This window comes from Coregonus lavaretus, assembly GCF_964263955.1.
Source record: "Coregonus lavaretus genome assembly, chromosome: 15".
NCBI classification, from domain to species: Eukaryota; Metazoa; Chordata; class Actinopteri; order Salmoniformes; family Salmonidae; genus Coregonus; species Coregonus lavaretus.
In genome coordinates, this window is record NC_140002.1 from 2,210,553 (window position 1) to 2,224,141 (window position 13,589).

The following is a 13,589-nucleotide window of genomic DNA, read 5'->3' on the forward strand; positions in this document are numbered from 1 at the left end:
CAAGCGCCAGGACCGTCTCCTAAAGTTGATTCAGCTGCGGGATCGGGCCACCACCAGTGCAGAGCTTGCTCAGGAATGGCAGCAGGCAGGTGTGAGTGCATCTGCACGCACAGTGAGGCAAATACTTTTGGAGGATGGCCTGGTGTCAAGAAGGGCAGCAAAGAAGCCACTTCTCTCCAGGAAAAACATCAGGGACAGACTGATATTCTGTAAAAGGTACAGGGATTGAACTCTTTAGGACTGGGGTAAAGTCATTTTCTCTGATGAATCCCCTTTCCGATTGTTTGGGGCATCCGGAAAACACCTTCTCCGGAGAAGACAAGGTGAGCGCTACCATCAGTCCTGTGTCATGCCAACAGTAAAGCATCCTGAGATAATTCATGTGTGGGGTTGCTTCTCAGCCAAGGGAGTGGGCTCACTCACAATTTTGCCTAAGAACACAGCCATGAATAAAGAATGGTACCAACACATCCTGCGAGAGCAACTTCTCCCAACCATCCAAGAACAGTTTGGTGACGACCAATGCCTTTTCCAGCATGATGGAGCACATTGCCTTAAGGCAAAAGTGATAACTAAGTGGCTTGGGGAACAAAACATCAACATTTTGGGTCCATGGCCAGGAAACTCCCCAGACCTTAATCCCGTTGAGAATTTGTGGTCGATCCTCAAGAGGCGGGTGGACAAACAAAAACCCACAAATTCTGACAAACTCCAAGCATTGATTATGCAAGAATGGGCTGCCATCAGTCAGGATGTGGCCCAGAAGTTAATTGACAGCATGCCAGGGCGGATTGCAGAGGTCTTGAAAAAGAAGGGTCAACACTGCAAATATTGACTCTTTGCATAAACTTAATGTAATTGTCAATAAAAGCCTTTGACACTTATGGAATGCTTGTAATTATACTTCAGCATACCATAGTAACATCCGACAAAAATATCTCATAACACTGAAGCAGCGAACTTTGTGAAGACCAATACTGTAGAGGGCATACAGATGCTAAACCTGCATGCAATGTTTTTAAATGTTCTTTGTTGCACTGTTGTCTCAGCTCTGCCCCTGCTTGAGCAATACTCTTGTTCTATTCTGCCCAACAACAAAAGGAAAAATGCCAAATAAAAAAATGCCATTGAATCATTATTTAGTTTGCAGCGGTGTCTGTCTGTCCAGATTATTTTATTATGTGCTTCCCCTTGCAGACGGACTGACAGACTGCATGGATCCCGACTGCTGCACTCAGAGTCTGTGCCTGACCAATCCACTGTGCCTGGGAGCAAGGGATCCACTGCAGATCATCCAGCAGAGCCAATCACCTTCGCTGAAAGTCAGGTCATTCTACGACAGAGTCAAGCTGCTGGTGGGGAGGGATGGTACCCACATCATTCCTGGAAACAACCCCTTCAACTCAAGGTAGTGTACCCATCTATCAATTCCAGTTACTTCAGGATAGAATCAACTGGTTGTACAGTAAACATCAGCATATATTGTGTCAGAATATTCTAAAGTAATTACCACTGACTTTGACAGTCATACAGTGCATTCGGAAAGTATTCAGACCAGTGGCGGCTCCTGAAAAAATTCTCAGGGGGGGCAATTTTTCTGATGATTTAGGTGACCTACACACATTTTAAAAAAGATATGTCCAGCAACAACATGAAGACAGGGGCAGCATATAAGTCAATACCAGAAGCATTTATTGACTGATCTCAAAAGTGTTGGCTTACCAGGGTTGGTGGAGCCCTCAGTTTCATCTTTGCCTCGCAAAGCTAACTCAAACACTCCGCAAAACTTCACACACTGGATTAGCCGGCTGAGGATGTGGCGGTTCTTGCTAATGTCGTAGTAAATATATTTGTTATAGTGAATATGGAATATGATATGTTGAGTAAAATGTTGTGCTAAGATCTATTTAGGTCAGGAGCTGGTTATAAGTTCTGTTCCTATCCAATAACAATGGACAAAAGGGTCCTATCTTGTCAGCCTTGTCAGCAGGTGGCCAAGGACAACACCCACGCCATAGGCCTCTCAGTTCTTCCAACTCACGAGTTCTTGCTCTGAGGACACACACACACACACACACAAACACACACACACACACATCATCACTGTTAAACACACACACACACACACACACACATCATCACTGTTAAACACACACACACACACACACACAAAAATCCCCTCTCTTAGGCTGAACATTTGAAGACAGAGAACCCGACTCAGAGCCAATGCAACAGTGACAGTAGCCTGGAGGGGACCTCGCCCAACTCATCAGGACCAATCAGAAGATCAGAACTACTAGATTCAACCTACTTCATTTATTGCATAAAATGTCTGCACACAATGTTTCGGGGCTCTCTTCAGATAATAATAATAATAATAATATTATGCCATTTAGCAGACGCTTTTATCCAAAGCGACTTACAGTCATGCGTGCATACATTTTTGTGTATGGGTGATCCCGGGGATCGAACCCACTACCTTGGCGTTACAAGCGCAGTGCTCTACCAGCTGAGCTACAGAAAGTGGATACTCATGGATGCGCATCGCAATTGTAAAATGTCAACACAATTGGAGACACCACGTCATTTTTGGAGACATGTTATTGACAGTAAACTATTGTAGATGCGACTGCTAACTAAATAAAACATTTTAGCTGGCTAGCTAATCATCTTAGCTAAATGTGGGGCAAACAATTCAGTTATTTACCGTTAATTTGAGGGATTGGGGTGAAAGAAATCGAGTTACATAGTGATACTTTACGATATACTGTATTGACAATATCGCAATATTTTAGCGCTAGTTGGCTGTACCTGCACCAAAACACCATTATTGTTCCTTCATAGCTTGTTCTCAATCTTTTCACATTGGGAGCCAATTTGTTTTCAGCACTTTTATTTCCATGACTGATCAAAACTCGTTCTCATGGCTTTCTGATCCCTCTGCAACAGACATATGGTGCGCAATAAAATCACAGTATCGAATCGCAATACGTATAGAATCATGAGACTCGCAATGCATATATCTTATCGTGAGGTCCCTGGCAATTCCCAGCCCAAGTTCATTTGCCACAACAAATCTCTTCGCTAGCAAACGCGATGTCTTCTCCAAAACGGCAATGTGTCTCCAGCAATGTTTACTTTTTTGACGTTCTATGGCATCTCCACTTTCCAAGCATATATGACCACATGTAATATGTTGGTAAGTGATGCAAATAGTGAACTATGTAGGGCCAGGATGTAAAATATATGTAGCTGCAGCAATTTCTCTTATCTGATATGGTAAGTAATGGGGCTTAATGTATAGCTCCCTGAGAGTTTGACGAACGGGTCCGTGCACGCGATTCCAGATATCTTTACCTCTGAATAAACTGCCTTTATTATACCATATCCACCCTGTCCAAAGTCTCTACTTGGTCTCAGTTCTCCAGTAAACTTGTGATTATCAACACTAACCTCATCGTTGTGGCGGCGGACAGCTAGCCTGTATCCCTCATCCAGTTGAGTGGCAATGTCTTTTTTCGTTCGTACCAATTTTTGGAAAATCCTCGGGTGTAGGACTTTCCGCCTTTAGTAGAAACCTGTTGAATTATTAAATTTGGTCTGGGAGGTCCTAATTGTTTCGTTGCCAATTTATCTTCATTTGTTCGCCGACAAAAAGGAACTTCTTTCAAAGACACAATCCGCTCTTTTCTTAGTTACGTTCATGGTTACGTTACGTATGACGAAAGCGCGTAAGTGCAAGCCCTCAGACACCCATAGAGATTGTATTGAAAGCTCTGAAATTTGAAAAAAATAGATTTTACATGGGAGTCTATGACAGACTTCTGGGCGATTTTCAACCTGACTGAAATCGCCCCAAAAGGGGGGGGAGCCATTTGAAGCACGACTTTAGCCTGATTCGACATTTAGTGGCAGTGTGGCACTGTGGCAGATCAGACGTATAGATTACAACACTGATAACTACTGTTGCCGTGATATAATTGATTAGAAAAAAAATCCCTTCCTTTTCCCGTTTGGCAGTGCGTCGCCCATATCGCCCTATTGAACAGGCCGCCCCTGATTCAGACCCCTTGACTTTTTCCACATTTTGTTACGTTACAGCCTTATTCTAACATTGATTAAATTAATGTATTCCCTCATCAATCTACACACAATACCCCATAATGACAAAGCTAAAACAGGTTTATAGAAATGTTTGCAAATGTATTAAAAATAAAAAATGCCCTTTGCTATTAGACTCGAAATTGAGCTCAGGTGCATCCTATTTCCATTTATCATCCTTGAGATGTTTCTACAACGTGATTGGAGTCCACCTGTGGTAAATCCAATTGATTGGACATGATTTGGAAAGACACACACCTGTCTATATAAGGTCCCACAGTTGACATTGCATGACAGAGCAAAAACCAAACTATGAGGTCAATGGAATTGTCCGTAGAGCTCCGAGACAGGATTGTGTTGAGGCACAGATCTGGGGAAGGGTACCAAAAAATGTCTGCAGCATTGAAGGTCCCCAAGAACACAGTGACCTCCATCATTGTTTAATGGAAGAAGTTTGGAACCACCAAGACTCTTCCTAGAGCTGGCCGCCCGGCCAAACTGAGCAATCGGGGGAGAAGGGCCTTGGTCAGGGAGGTGACCAAGAACCCGATGGTCACTCTGACAGAGCTCTAGAGTTCCTCTGTGGAGATGGGAGAACCTTCCAGAAGGACAACCATCTCTGCAGCACTCCACCAATCAGGCCTTTATGGTAGAGTGGCCAGACGGAAGCCACTCCTCAGTAAAAGGCACATGACAGCCCACTTGGAGTTTGCCAAAAGGCACCTAAAGGATTCTCAGACCATGAGAAACAAGATTCTCTGGTGATGAAACCAAGATTGAACTCTTTAGCCTGAATGCAAAGCGTCACGTCCGGAGTAAACCTGGCACCATCCCTATGGTGAAGCATGGTGGTGGCAGTATCATGATGTGGGGATATTTTTCAGCGACAGGGACAGGGAGAGTAGTCACCTTCCAACAGGACAATGCCAGTAAGGACACAGCCAAGACAACGCAGGAGTGGCTTCGGGACAAGTCTCTGAATGTCCTTGAGTGGCCCGGCCAGAGCCCGGACTTGAACCTGATCGAACATCTCTGGAGAGACCTGAAAATAGCTGTGCAGCGACGTTCCCCATCCAACCTGACAGAGCTTGAGAGGATCTGCAGAGAAGAATGGGAGAAACTCCCCAAATACAGGTGTGCCAAGCTTGTAGCGTCATACCCAAGACGCTTTGAGGCTGTAATCGCTGCCAAAGGTGATTCAACAAAGTACTGAGTAAAGGGTCTGAATACTTATGTAAATGTGATATTTCAGTTTTTTACTTAGAATACATTTGCTAAAGTTTCTAAAAACCTGTTTTTGCTTTGTCATTATGGGGTATTGTGTGTAGATTGATGAGGGGGAAAACGATTTTAATCCATTTTAGAATAAGACTGTAACATAACAAAATGTGGAAAAAGTCAAGGGGTCTGAATACTTTCCGAACGCTGTTACACCATCTCCGTACCTTCAGTTAGGAAGCAGCTATATCCTCTGTTGCAGCCTGGCGGCGTTGATCAGAGGCCAGGTCCTGACCACGGACGGGACTCCCCTGGTGGGGGTCAACGTGACGTTCGTCAAGTACCCTCACTATGGCTTCACCCTGACTCGACAGGACGGCACGTAAGTAACCATGACAACAGATCTTTAGATGTATGATTTATGTCCCTTAGGCCCCCCCATGACTTTGAGTGAATGGATGAACGGTGAGGATCAAAGTATTTATAACCCCCCTGTCCTCTGTTTTTCTTCCTCTCTAGATTTGACCTGGTGGCCAATGGGGGTGTGTCTCTGGCCCTGCGCTTCGAGCGAGCTCCGTTCCTGAGCCAGGAGCGCACAGTGTGGCTACCCTGGAACCGGTTCTATGCCATGGACACGCTAGTGCTGAAGACGGAGGAGAATACCATCCCAGCCTGTGACCTCAGCGGTTACGTCCACCCTGACCCCGTGGTGGTGGCCTCGCCCCTCTCCTCCTTCTACAGCTCCCACCCTGCAGAAAGGCACATCATCCCTGAGACTCAGGTGCATACACAGCACTCTCTCTCTCTCTCTCTCTCTAGCTCCCTCTCTCTCTCTCTCGCTCTCGCTCTCGCTCTCGCTCTCGCTCTCTCGCTGTCGCTCTCTCTCTCGCTCTCTCTCTCTCTCTCGCTCTCGCTCTCGCTCTCGCTCTCTCTCTAGCTCTCTTTCTCTGTTTCTCTCTCTCTAGCTCTCTCTCTCTCTCGCTCTCTCTCTCTCTCTCTAGCTCTCTCTCTCTCTCTCTCTCTCTCTCTCTCTCTAGCTCTCTTTCTCTGTTTCTCTCTCTCTAGCTCTCTCTCTCTCTCTCTAGCTCTCTTTCTCTCTCTCTCTCTCTCTCTCTCTCTCTCTAGCTCTCTCTCTCTCTCTCTCTCTTGCTCTCTCGCTCTCTCTCTCTCGCTCTCTCGCTCTCTCTCTCTAGCTCTCTTTCTCTCTCTCTCTCTCCGTCTATCTTTCTCTCACACTTCCTTGTCTCTTCTCTCTCTCACGTCTCTCTCTTCCTCTCCCTCTTTCTTTCACTGACTCCCTCTCTCCCTGCTCCTCCTAGGTGGTTCATGAGCAGCTGGAGATCCCGGGCACAGGTCTGAAGCTGTGCTACCTGAGCTCTCGTGCCCCGGGGTACCGCGCCCTGCTGAAGGTGACCATGACCCAGGCGATGGTACCCCTGTCCCTGGCCAAGGTGCACCTGATGGTGGCCGTGGAGGGGCATCTCTTCCAGAAGTGGTTCCACGCCTCTCCTAACCTGGCCTACACCTACATCTGGGACAAGACAGATGCCTACAGGCAGAGGGTCTATGGTCTGACCCAGGCATCTGGTGAGTAGCAGCGTGAGATGTTTGGTCCGTTATATCAGATGTATCTATCCAGACACAGTACAATGTCATCTGTTACCACAACATTGTGTTGTGACTTTCTGACAATCTCTCACTCAGCTAATCAAACAAAAGTCCTTCACTACATTAGCACACGTTTAATTAAGTTGACACCTACACAGTAACATACTGTGTGATACTGTGTAGGTGTGAACAGTTGTCTACCTCGGGGCCCCGTGCATTCACACATACAGCATGTGATCACGCTTCATTCTGTGCACACACACACGTCTCATTAAATCTCACTCGCCTGATTAACATTCTTATTGAAGCAAACTGAACCTGATGCGCTTGTCCACGTGACCGGCGAAGAGTACATTTTAAAAGCATTCAATGACTGTATGTGCCATGCAATGTGATTTTAAATTCTGTGTTACTTATGAGGTGATGCTAAAGTTTGGATGGAGAATAAAGTGGCATTCTCCTCTGTTCTTCTACAGTGTCAGTGGGGTTTGAGTATGAGACGTGTCCCAGTCAGATCCTATGGGAGAAGAGGACAGCGGTGCTGCAGGGATATGAGCTGCTGCCCTCCAACCTAGGGGGCTGGTCCCTGGACAAACACCACACCCTCAACATTGCCAGTGGTACGACCTACAGCATTTTGTTTTAATATTTTGTGGGTTTGATTTATTTGATTGCGATAGGACAGTGAAGAGGAGACAGGAAAGGCAGGAGAGATTGCGAGTCGGAAGGGCAGTGGGTCAGATTTGAACCCATGCCAACAAGCCTAGGGCGGCAGGTAGCTTAGTGGTTAAGAGCGTTGTACCAGTAACCGAAAGGTCGCTGGTTCTAATCCCCGAGCCGACTAGGTGAAAAATCTGTTGATGTGCCCTTGAGCAAGGCACTTAACACTCTGGATAAGAGCGTCTGCTAAAAATGTAAAAACATTTAAAAAATAGGCTGTTGGTGTTCACTGGGGTCTGCTGCATTAACCACTTCCACCATACAGACCTACAGCCTTTAGAACAGGACTAACTTCACTCACACCAGGACAGATGGGCTACTACCACAGTCGGATCATTCACACGTGTTCTTGTTTAGTGTTGCGAAATGTTAAAAAAGGTGTGGCTACATGGTCACTGAAACCGGACAGCTTCTTTGAGTACATCCAAGAAGCCCTGTCTTCTCTCATCTGTATATCAGTGCAGTGCCACTGGGGTATCTCCTCCTACAACACTGCCCTCTGTGTTTTGACAGCATTACACGTGTCCTGAATACCAATGGAATGTTCCTGTGTGCGGGCAATGACAGACAGGGGACAAGCAGTCGACGTGTAGGTCCCCTGTAGCTCAGTTGGTGGAGCGTGGCGCTTGCAACGCCAGGGTTGTGGGTTCGTTTCCCACGGGGGGGGGGGGGGGGGGCAGTATGAAAATGTATGCACTCACTTAACTGTAAGTCGCTCTGGATAAGAGCGTCTGCTAAATGACTAAAATGTAAAATGTAAGCAAGGGGGTCAATAAGATGATAAACACTAATCTTTTGTATTAGATTTATTAGGATCCCCATTAGCCGATGCCAATGACGACAGCTAGTCTTACTGGGGTCTGACACAAAATGAAAAATACATTACAGACAAAAGACTTTACAATTTACATCCATTTAAAAACATGAGTGTGTGTGTGTGTGTGTGTGTGTGTGTGTGTGTGTGTGTGTGTGTGTGTGTGTGTGTGTGTGTGTGTGTGTGTGTGTGTGTGGACCAGAAGTCTCCACCAGGAATAGTAAACGAACAGAAATTTGGCCAACTGGCGACATTTTGTTAGTCCCCATGAGGTCAAATGCTATTTCTAGGGGGTTTAGGGTTAAGGTAAGAATTCATGTTAGGGTTAGAATTAGGTTTAGTGTTAGGGTTAGGAGCTAGGGTTAGTTTTAGGGTTAGGAGCTAGGGTTAGGTTTATGGTTAGGGTTAGGAGCTAGGGTTAGGGTTAAGGTTAGGTGTTAGGGTACGGGTTAGGGTTAGGGAAAATAGGATTTTGAATGGGACTGAATTGTGTTTCCCCACAAGGTTAGTTACACATACAGTGCCATCAGACAGTATTCACACCCCTTGACTTTTTCCACATTTTGTTGTTACAAAGTGGGATTAAAATGGATGTAGTTGTCATTTTTGGTCAACGATCTACACAAAGTACTCTGTAATGTCAAAGTGGAAGAAAAATTCTAACACTTATTTTTATTTTTTAATATGAAAAATAAAACACTAATGTATCTTGATTAGATAAGTATTCACCCCCCTGAGACAATACATGTTAGAAACAATTTCCTTCAGGCTCAGATTAAAAATATGACATATACATATACATACCATCCTCAGTAGCTTTCCATCTAAGTTGTCAATGCCAGGAGGTTTGTCATTATTGACCGATAACAATAACTTTTCCACCTCTCCCACACTAACTTTACAAAATTCTAACTTACAGTGCTTTTTTTTATTATTATTAGTTTTTATTATGCATGAATACGATGGCTCACTGTTCGTTGTTGGCATTTCCTGTCTTAAGTTTTCCCACTTTGCCAATGAAGTAATCATTAAAAGAATTGGCAACGTGATGAATAAGCCATCTGATTGGATGAAAGATGAAGTTGAATTTGTCTTTCTGCCCATAATTTCATTTAACGTATTCCAACGTTTTTTTTCCATTATTCTTTATATAATTGATCTTGGCTTCATAATACAGTTTCTTCTTTTTGTTGAGTTTAGTCACATAATTTCTCAATTTGCAGTAAATCAGCCAGTCAGATGTGCAGCCAGACTTATCAGCCACTATATATATATATATATATATATATATATATATATATATATATATATATATATACTACTCTGACTCTCACCCCCTCACATTCACTTTGTTTCTATAGCAACAGATTGAACAGGATTGGATTACAGATTTAATTACTTTGTTTTATTTTTGGATACCCAGGGAATTGAAAGTCTTAAAATGATAAGTAAGTTAATATTAAGATGGAGGCTGATTAAAAAGTGTCTCTGGTTCTTTGTTCCCGAGCTGTATTCTTGGCGTGGCTGTGAAGTTTAGGATCTAAAAGGATATTGTTTTGAATCGGAATGCCTCTACTGTTTCAGGGATCTTACATAAGGGCAGTGGAGAGAACGTGTTTGTGTCGGAGCAGCAGCCTCCAGTCATCAACAGCATCATGGGTAATGGGCGCAGGCGCAGTATCTCCTGTCCCAGCTGCAGTGGTCTGGCCGAGGGCAACAAGCTGCTGGCCCCCATGGCGCTGGCCTGTGGGGGGGACGGCAGCCTGTATGTGGGAGACCTCAACTTCATCCGCCGGGTCTACCCCACCCTCAACACCACGGCCGTGCTGGAGCTCAGGTAGGGTATCAATGTACAGAGGGTATCAGTGGGGGAGGGTATCAGTGTGGGAGGGTATCAGTGGGGGAGGGGTTAAGTAGGATGATGGGATGATGGGCAGAAACTAACAAGGTTGTTTTTCTTTCTTTTGTTTTTCAGAAATAAAGACTTGAGGCATGGGTAAGTTATGCGTCCTCCAACAGCTTGGTGACATTGTCTGACATACAGCTGTAGCAGAAGTGATAGTTATCTTCCTGTATGTTGGTACGCTTATTGAATGTATTCCCAATCTCTGTTTTAGTCCTTTGAGGGATTAGCTGTCACACCTCTTGAAATAGATTTTTGTTGCTGCGGGTTATTATTGTTATTTTATCTTATAATTTCTCCGTAGGAACAACCCAACACACAAGTACTACCTAGCGGTGGACCCAATGTCTGGGGCGGTCTTTCTCTCAGACACCAACTCTCGGCAGATATACCGCGTGCGCTCGCTGACCAGCGGGCGGCAGTTGTTGGACAATGCCCAGGTGGTGGCTGGGACCGGCGAGCAGTGTGTCCCCTTCGACGAGGCTCGCTGTGGGGACGGGGGCAAGGCCGTGGAGGCCGCACTCATGAACCCCAGGGGTGAGTACATTTACATTTACATCATTTAGCAGACGCTCTTATCCAGAGCGACTTACAAATTGGTGCATTCAATTTATGATAGCAAGTGGGACAACCACTTTTTTTCTTATTTTTTTTTATGGGGGGGTGGGGGTGGGGGGATAGAAGGATTACTTTATACTATTCCAGGTATTCCTTAAAGAAGTAGGGTTTCAAGTGTCTCCGGAAGGTGGTGAGTGACTCCGCTGTCCTGGCGTCGTGGGGGAGTACCAGGGGCAGGGGCTATCAACCCTGACTGGGGAGGTGACAGTGACTTGTTACTGAGTACTGATGCAGGGCAGGGTGGCTGTGCTCCACGCGTTCACTATAAAATCCATTCCGCTCATCAGTGGCGGCTCCTGAAAAAATTCTCAGGGGGGGCAATTTTTCTGATGATTTAGGTGACCTACACACATTTTAAAAAAGATATGTCCAGCAACAACATGAAGACAGGGGCAGCATATAAGTCAATACCAGAAGCATTTATTGACTGATCTCAAAAGTGTTGGCTTACCAGGGTTGGTGGAGCCCTCAGTTTCATCTTTGCCTCGCAAAGCTAACTCAAACACTCCGCAAAACTTCACACACTGGATTAGCCGGCTGAGGATGTGGCGGTTCTTGCTAATGTCGTAGTAAATATATTTGTTATAGTGAATATGGAATATGATATGTTGAGTAAAATGTTGTGCTAAGATCTATTTAGGTCAGGAGCTGGTTATAAGTTATGTTCCTATCCAATAACAATGGACAAAAGGGTCCTATCTTGTCAGCCTTGTCAGTTTCAGTTCTCCAGTAAACTTGTGATTATCAACACTAACCTCATCGTTGTGGCGGCGGACAGCTAGCCTGTATCCCTCATCCAGTTGAGTGGGAATGTTCACTCTCCCCAAAGCAGACAATCTCAAACAGCTATCCATGTGGGTCTTTGACAGCTCATGTTTCTTAATCTTTCCTGAAAGATGGTGCATGTCCGTTACACACCAGTCGCTGTCCAAGCGGTGCTGTCTGCCGTGCCGCCTTCAGGGTGAAAGAGTAAGCAGGGGGTAGCAGAAGACTGCATTAGCTACATCGCAGCCTGCTAGCCAGGTTTTTCGTTCGTACCAATTTTTGGAAAATCCTCGGGTGTAGGACTTCCCCCCTTTAGTAGAAACCTGTTGAATTATTAAATTTGGTCTGGGAGGTCCTAATTATTTCGTTGCCAATTTATCTTCATTTGTTCGCCGACAAAAAGGAACTTCTTTCAAAGACACAATCGAGTTGCACTGAAGCCTAGCCATTTTGACAGTAATAGTGAATTGATTGACGCTGCTACCCGCTCTTTTCTTAGTTACGTTCATGGTTACGTTACGTATGACGAAAGCGCGTAAGTGCAAGCCCTCAGAAACCCATAGAGATTGTATTGAAAGCTCTGATATTTGAAAAAAATAGATTTTACATGGGAGTCTATGACAGACTTCTGGGCGATTTTCAACCTGACTGAAATCGCCCCAAAGGGGGGGGGGGGGGGCATTTGAAGCACGACTTTAGCCTGATTGGACATTTAGTGGCACTGTGGCAGATCAGACGTCTAGATTACAACACTGATAACTACTGTTGCCGTGATATAATTGATTAGAAAAAAAATCCCTTCCTTTTCCCGTTTGGCAGTGCGTCGCCCATATCGCCCTATTGAACACACCGCCCCTGCCGCTCATCTAATTTCCTTAAGGATTAGAATTGTTATAGCTGACTGTCACTTTTACACAGCCTTGTAGGAAGCACTCATATTTTGGGATTTTACACAGGTTCACCTGCTGTTCATTTGGGGTGTTTAGCTGTCACTCAATATCACAGGAGGTGGGTGGCACCTTAATTGGGGAGGACAGGCTCGTGGTAATGGCTGGAGCGGAATCAGTGGAATGGTATCAAATACATGATACACATGGTTTCCATGGTTTCCATGTGTTTGACGCCATTCCATCAGTTCCGTTCCAGCCATTATTATGAGCCGTCCTCCCCTCAGCAGCCTCCACTGCTCAATATCTATCTAGTGATAGGCTATCCTCGGGAAGCGGGGTATGTAAATGACAGTGATTTGTTCAGAGCAGTGACCTGGAAAAGAGATGGCGGCTCTTCTTGACACCAAACCGCCAGGCGGAGTGTTGCACTGTCACTTGGTGTCACAGGAGAGATGACACGTTAAAACACCGACATCCTGATGTCAGTATGATGTTACAACAGAATGCTTGATGAGCCCAACCTTGACTTTGTTTTGACTGTTTGTGTTAGCAGCACCAGAACTCGTTTTCACATGTCAAAAGGGTTATGATTTCTAACTCCGCCCTTTCTTATTTCTTTCTGTCTGTCAGGGATCGCTGTGGATAAGAACGGCCTCATGTACTTTGTTGACGCCACCATGATCCGCAAGGTGGACCAGAACGGCATCATCTCCACCCTGATCAAGACCAATGACCTCACAGCGGTCCGTCCACTCAGCTGTGACTCCAGCATGGACGTCAGTCAGGTCAGGAGGGAACTCTATGTTTTATATCTTAATGTTTTGGACTTATAGGCCCTTTGGGACTTATAGGCCCTTTGGGACTTATAGGCCCTTTGGGACTTATAGGCCCTTTGGGGGGGGGGGGGGTCCAGTGGATTTGTGACGACTCATGTGTTCTGTGTCTGTTGATC

The 13,589-nt window shown here is 45.3% G+C and overlaps 1 pseudogene across 1 annotated transcript in view; it reads left to right on the forward strand.

Annotated features, from left to right (window-relative positions):
- The window catches only part of LOC311142772 (teneurin-2-like), a 269,215-nt pseudogene that overhangs the window by 248,959 nt on the left and 6,667 nt on the right, over positions 1–13,589 (forward strand). Inside the window, exons 14-22 of the transcript in view lie at positions 1,198–1,408; positions 5,582–5,701; positions 5,839–6,100; positions 6,639–6,906; positions 7,404–7,547; positions 10,046–10,298; positions 10,437–10,457; positions 10,669–10,901; positions 13,268–13,422. The product of the transcript in view is annotated as a teneurin-2-like (transcript). The remainder of the gene's footprint in view (positions 1–1,197; positions 1,409–5,581; positions 5,702–5,838; positions 6,101–6,638; positions 6,907–7,403; positions 7,548–10,045; positions 10,299–10,436; positions 10,458–10,668; positions 10,902–13,267; positions 13,423–13,589) is intronic.